Source organism: Hibiscus syriacus, unplaced genomic scaffold, assembly GCF_006381635.1.
Source record: "Hibiscus syriacus cultivar Baekdansim isolate YM2019G1 unplaced genomic scaffold, ASM638163v2 tig00116994_pilon, whole genome shotgun sequence".
Lineage (NCBI taxonomy): Eukaryota > Viridiplantae > Streptophyta > Magnoliopsida > Malvales > Malvaceae > Hibiscus > Hibiscus syriacus.
In genome coordinates, this window is record NW_024063510.1 from 471213 (window position 1) to 478003 (window position 6791).

At 32.8% G+C, this 6791-nt stretch overlaps 1 pseudogene; it reads left to right on the forward strand.

Annotated features, from left to right (window-relative positions):
* The first annotated feature begins 5014 nt into the window (after positions 1-5014).
* LOC120193286 lies at positions 5015-5973 on the forward strand (annotated as a pseudogene).
* The last annotated feature ends 818 nt before the right edge of the window (positions 5974-6791 follow it).

The following is a 6791-nucleotide window of genomic DNA, read 5'->3' on the forward strand; positions in this document are numbered from 1 at the left end:
CACTATCTCGGATACATTTGAAGATGACCATCCACTTCTCCTCAGTGAAACCCCCAGGCCACTCCCGAGAAATGAAATCCTACAATGGTGAAAAACCATCTAAGAAGACATGACCAGGTGCTCTCTTGATGTGTTTAAAATGACTAAGGATCCAGGTTAGCAACAATGGTGCACAACCTATGAAGTGTCCTTCCCCTTCTCGTCGGTAAGAGCTCAGGGAATGGAATGTTTCTGCTAAGATAGTTGGAATATGATCCACATATCTATCTATTCTTTCGAACATTTCAACCACTGATACATCAATATACCTGAGAACTCTCGGGAAAATGACCAATCCATAGATACCTAGCACAAAGAAGTCAATCTTCTTTCTTCTGTCAGGATGACGGTCAATCAATTCTCTCAGAAGGGTCCAAGTAATGCATTCGCGATCTCTTTTCTTTTTTATGCCTCTCATAACCCATTCATCACTCATGTCAGTCATCATGATAAGTTTCTTTTTAAAGGAATGAGTATTTGGTGGTTTGGTGTATACTTTGTCTACCTGGAACCTCGGACAATGAATCAAAGAACGGTACTCCTCTATAATAGGCGTCAGGTCTACTCGACCAAATGTAAAACAGCTATAGGCGGGTTTCCAAAACTAAGCTAGAGCTCTAAATAGATTTCGATCAATCGGGACATCAAGGAGATATGAAATGTCACCATAGAGTTGATAAAACAACTATTTATCGGACGCTTCCCATTTTCCCCAAATCTATTTCAACCGTTCAGATCATTCTGAAAAATGTTGATGTGAGTATACCCTCTCAGCTCTAATACATACCCTGGAAATAAACTATCTCTATTTGTTAGCTGGGACTACTCGGACCATATCAAGACATCTGCATTATCCTCTACATCTTTTTGAATCATTCATTCCATAATACTAGTTTTCTATATGGACATCAGTCATGAATCAACACCAATGAGATGAATAGTACAATGCAAGATGAGGACAAAGTAAACAAAAGGAAAGAAAATCAGTCAGTAATCATAAATGAATTGATTAAACATAATTCAATTTATCGATAAAACCTACCCCACATGTTAGCTACCCAATAATGCTTTAGTATATCCTACCCAGTCATGATTTCTACCCATATGCTTTGTTTATAGAACATCCTAACCTCATGTCGTCTAGTTCGCATGCTTATCCAAGAAATAAAACCTAACCGCATGATTTCTAGTTCGCATACATTTATTCAAGAAATTAAAATTTCACTAAATAATGCTCAAATAAGTTTTTCCTTGTGTACTCTCCTCACATGATCATATGGTGTGGGTAAGGCCATATCTGGCTTCTAAGTTTACTACATGTTGGGTTTGGTTCTAAAGTAAGGGTCCTCAAATTATCCTTTACCGGTGCCCCATGGGCTACCAAACCCTCAATCTTAGCCCATCACAGGCTTTTGAATTGAGTTCAATTCGAGGGGACATACTTCCTTATGTCATTACAGAGGTGAAAACCTCACGAGGATCATAAGGCGTGAGCCCAATGAGCGCTTCACTATCCCGCACGGAGGTGAAAACCACACGAGGGAGTAGTTACTTACTCCTACTTAAATAGGACGGAGCAGGGTTTTAGCTCATGTTATGCAAATGCAGTTGTGCAGTGTGTGAGGAAAAGCGAAAACAAAACAAACAACAGTGAACAGAAAACTCAATATCCTGAACAATTATTTAATATGAAAATATTAGCAAACAGATCAGTACAACTATTTAGTGGTTAAGCAAATTAAGAGTCAAAATGCTAACAAAACTTATTTAAAACCAAACAAGGGATCAAAAACCAAATTAGAACGAACTTGTAATTTTATTTGCAAAGACAATTTATTAATCGACTAATGGCCTGACTCTCTAAAGGTCCCCAGCAGAGTCGCCAAGCTGTCGAAACGGTTTTTTTTCCGGATGAGATTTTAAAAACCACACAAATTTTTAATTATTCTCTTCAGATTAAATTTAAATTAAAAGTGAATGTGATTTAAAAAAACCTCTCGTTTCGAAAAATTTGGGATTCCTTTTTAAAATAAAACATACAGTTCGAATAGTAGCCACCAATCTTTGTTTAGGGTATGATCGAACACCCAAAAACATTTAGTCATTTTAAATAAAAATTGATTTTAATTAAAACGACAAATTGAGGTATTCTTTACCAGAAAATGAGTTTGGGAGTCGATTACGCGTGAGGAAGGATTACCACCCTCATAGCGCCCTAAATCGGTACCTAGTCGATTAATTAATTATATTTGCAATAAAATATACAATCTCGAGTCAAATTTAATTTAAGATCCTCTAAAATAACATTTTTCAAAATTTTGGATGAAAGATAATAATATTTACTTATTTCCTATCGAGAAGAACCAATCTATCATACCATGAAGCAATCGATTCCTACTCCAATCGAAATAAATAAATATTAAAATTCTATTAAAATTATAATACCCAAAATAATTTTAAGAGTGAAAACAATACTATTTAATTGTTTATGATCGAACATTATTATTTTGAAAATCCTTTGAAAACACATGAAAAAGTAAAAATTAAAAAAACCTATCAAGCAATTGATTAATTATTTATTTTTACCAATATTTAATGAGAATAAGAATATTCAATTAATTAAATATCTCGAGACAAGACCATAAATTTAATCTAACTGTCTTTTCTCGATGAATTTAATTAAAAGAATATAATCTTTTCCTCAGTCCCCGAATTTTAAAAATGAATACGCTTTAATTGGTGTTACTTAGTGGGATAGACTTTCATTTTAAAATTATCGAAAGTAACTTTCTTATATGTTAAGACAATCACTTTTCGACAATATTGAAATGCTCGAATATTACTCTTAGTCAATTTATTTCAATTCGAGTCAAGTAATGCTCATGAAGATATCATGCGAAATAAATTAGGACTAAAATGAACTAAAATGCAAGCAACATGCAAAAAATTAAAAATAAACTTAAAAGTAGGACTAAATCACAAATAATCAAATTTCATGCCAAAGTTAAAATAAAAACAAATAAACAAGTGACTAAAAATAAACAATTTCAATATTAAAGGCTAAAATTACAAATAACAAAAATAAATAAAACATAGGGCTAAATTTAAATTAATTAAAACTCTATGGCCAAATTAAAAGAAATGAAAACATATATTGGTGTTCAAAATATAAACATATCAAAATACAGAGGGCTGTAAATAAAATATTCCTAAAAAATAATAATCAAGCCTAAAAATGGAAAAATACAGAAACATTCCCTTAATGGACTAACATGTAAAACACACGTAAACTGGGGAGGACTAAACCATTATTTTACCAAATATTATAAAGCATGAATGTAAAAAAAGAAAAATAACAAAAACGATCCCCTAGTGACCATTTTGTAAAACACGCGTAAACCTAGGGGGTTTATGATGTAATTTTACCCTAAATTACCTCTATATATATACCATTCATTTAGTTTTTCTTTTCATTTTTATCAAGATTTTTTTTAAAAAAAAGAGAGTTCGGGAGAAACTCTCCCAACGGGCTCGACTGACCCTTCGCAGGTCACCGCGAGTCACTGTCAAACCCTGTCCGGCCACCGCTCATAGTGGTCAGAATTCTCAAAATCCCCTGAAATCACTTTTTTTTTTTATAGATCTAACCCCCTAGGTGTTTATCTTAGGCTAAAACACCCTAAAAATCCACGAAATAAGCCCCCACAAGCCTTTGACCCTTCAGTTTCTCACTCCTCCGGCCACCGTGAAGACCTCCCCGACTTAGGTACGTTTCTTTCTCTCTTAAACTCTTAATCTACTCCCTTTTTTCATGCAATGATTTCTATTATTCACACTTTTTTTATTCATTTGAACATATGAAAAACATAAAAATATAATACATTTGAATCTGTTTTTTTATTGTTTTTTTTCGAAATCCAAGGAGTCGACCCCTTTTTTACATATCTTGTTTGGGTATTTATACCCGAAAAATTACACTGTTTATTATTTATTTTTTTTCTTTTTCTTTGAACATGTGATTGCACTGAAATATAATATTGTTCACGAGTTTGCGTTGTTTTTGGTTCCTTGTGTTTTTACTTGACATGGCAGGTAATTACGTGGGATGTCCAACAATTGTGATTGGTGTAATAAAAGGTGTGGTGATATCTGACTGGGGTGAAGAAAGAAAAATGGTATTTGATTGGGGGTAGTGGGCTACTTGATTATTGGAGGGAAAAAATGATAGTGGAGAAGTGGAAAAATTAGTTGTCTACATAAACTAACAAACTAAACAACTATTTAACTAATTTTTTATATATAATATAACTTCAACAAATAAACTAACTAATATAAATTTAACGACATATAATAAAAATTTTAATATAATTTAAATTATAACTATTTTTTAATAAAATAACGACATATAATAAATTAAATATAATTTAATATAATTCAATAAGCAAATTTAATATAATTCTTCAACATTAATCTAACTTAAACTAACAAACTAATTAACTAAATTTTTGTTATATAATATAACTAACCCTAAACTATGCCCTAACTAACTAACTAACTAATTAACTAACTAACTAACAAACTAATAATTTAAACTAATTTAAAAATTACAAAATTACCTTACGGGCCCTTCTTCTTCTTTCTTTCCTTTCTTTCTTCTCTCTTTCTTTCTTCTCCTTTTTTTCATCTTACAACCGAACCCCCCACCCAATATATAACAACCCGGCTGTAAATACAGCAAATTATTGCATGCAAAAAGGGATCACGGGCGTTGAACCCAATAATTCATGCAACAATTATTGCTGCCCTACCCCGTGAATGCTGTAATAATACATCTATTATAGCTGTATGCAGGGGAGCAGGGGCTGCATGCATGAGGGGAGCAAGGGTTGTTGTTGCGGGAGCAGAGGATACATAACCTTGGTCGCCGAGATTGCATGGCAACCTGCTTAGTCGCTCGGATGGCACGACAACCTCCATGGTCACTTGGATTGTTTGGCGACCTATGTGCATGGCCCATGTACATGAAGAATTGCATCAGCAGCAACGCATCACAGGTCGTTCGGATGGCTTGGCGACCTCCTTGTTGCCCGGAGCACCTGGCGACAAATGTTCAAACTGTAACAATCACCCCATTTCAGCAAATAATTCTTCGACAACAATATCTCACGATTTTTTTTCAATGCATTCACTCATGAATTTTGCCCTTAATTTAACATGCATAAAAACAACAGTCTGGATATATTTTAATTTCTATTTAAAATACAAGATTTAAATTTTACCAAATATGTATATTTAATGTATACTAAAACAGCTTTTCTATTTGGTTGGTTTCACACCGGCGATGTCAGGTTTTTTGATTCCGATGAGTACTTGCATATTTTGATCGGATCAAAGAGCTCATTAATCGTGGAGGTAAGATTTAATGCTGAAAAAACTCGTAATCTTTCACTAGTTTTTGTTCGGCTTGTTCACTTTTTAATTTGTCAGGTGAGAAATTTTCACCGATTGAGGTAAACGCAGTGCTACTGGCTCATCCCGATCTTGCCCAAGCAATTTCCTTTGGTGTTCTTGATGAGAAATATGGTGAAGAGGTAAATAAATCATCCCTTTTCATGCCAAAAAGAATCGTTTCCATCTAAACAAACGAAACCCATTGCCAAAAAAATACGAATTTTTTTTGGATTGATGTTATGTTTTTGTCTCTGACACAATTTCTTCCTCCACAATGTTTTGTTTGTTCCAAATGTGTAGACAAATTGTGCAGTGATTCCAAAGGAAGAAGTAAGCTTGAAAGAGGAAGAAGTATAGCAATATTGCAAGAATAATCTAGCTAGTTTCAAGGTCTCAAAGAAGGTTTTCATCAACGATTCGGTGCTGAAAATCGCGGCCGAAAAAATCCAGCACATGATTGTGGCAGAGCATTTCTTGGATTAAATCTCAGCTGCCAAAGTTCCCAAATTTGTTATATATCATAAATTTAAAAAATAAATCTAATCGACTTGGGGGTGGATTACGCCTTTATCTTATTCTTTTTCTTCATAAAAACTTCTTTGGATCTTTGCTTTTGTGTGGGGGTGAGTTTCACAGCCGAACAATGTCTTATATATAATAATAAATAATATGTTCTTTATTATTTACGTTATAATATTATACATTAAATTTATATGTTGAGTAAAAGATATAAATTAATTATTATATATTGTAGATTAAAAATAAATCTAATCGAATTGGGCGACCAAAACGAAACAAAACGTTAAATTTAGTGATGATTTTGAAAAACAAACATGGTTGACTAGTCAAAATAGAATCGCATGAATAGTTGAGTAACTAAATAAGTAATTTATCCATGTGTTTTCTTAACGGAGTTAATAGACTGGGACAAATGAGGTAAAATTTATACTTTAAGGTGACAAAACGTCCAGAAAAATTTTAGGGGGCAACTCGATAAAAAATGTATAGTTCAGGGGCAAAGGTGTATTTAATCCTTTTATTTATATAGCTTCAACAACTAAGTGTTTGAGAAATGACTAATTGACATTGTATCAATGGAGAATCATGACACTTTGGAGATAACTGATATATTATTATACAAATTTGTTGAATATAGATTATATTATCATTATCCTATAAGTTAGTTTAATTTGTTGTAACAACTAGTTTAATTTGTTGTAACAACTAACTTATAGTTTGTACATTGTATAAATTGATTTGACAATAATATATAAGACATGGATTGCATTCCTTTATGATAC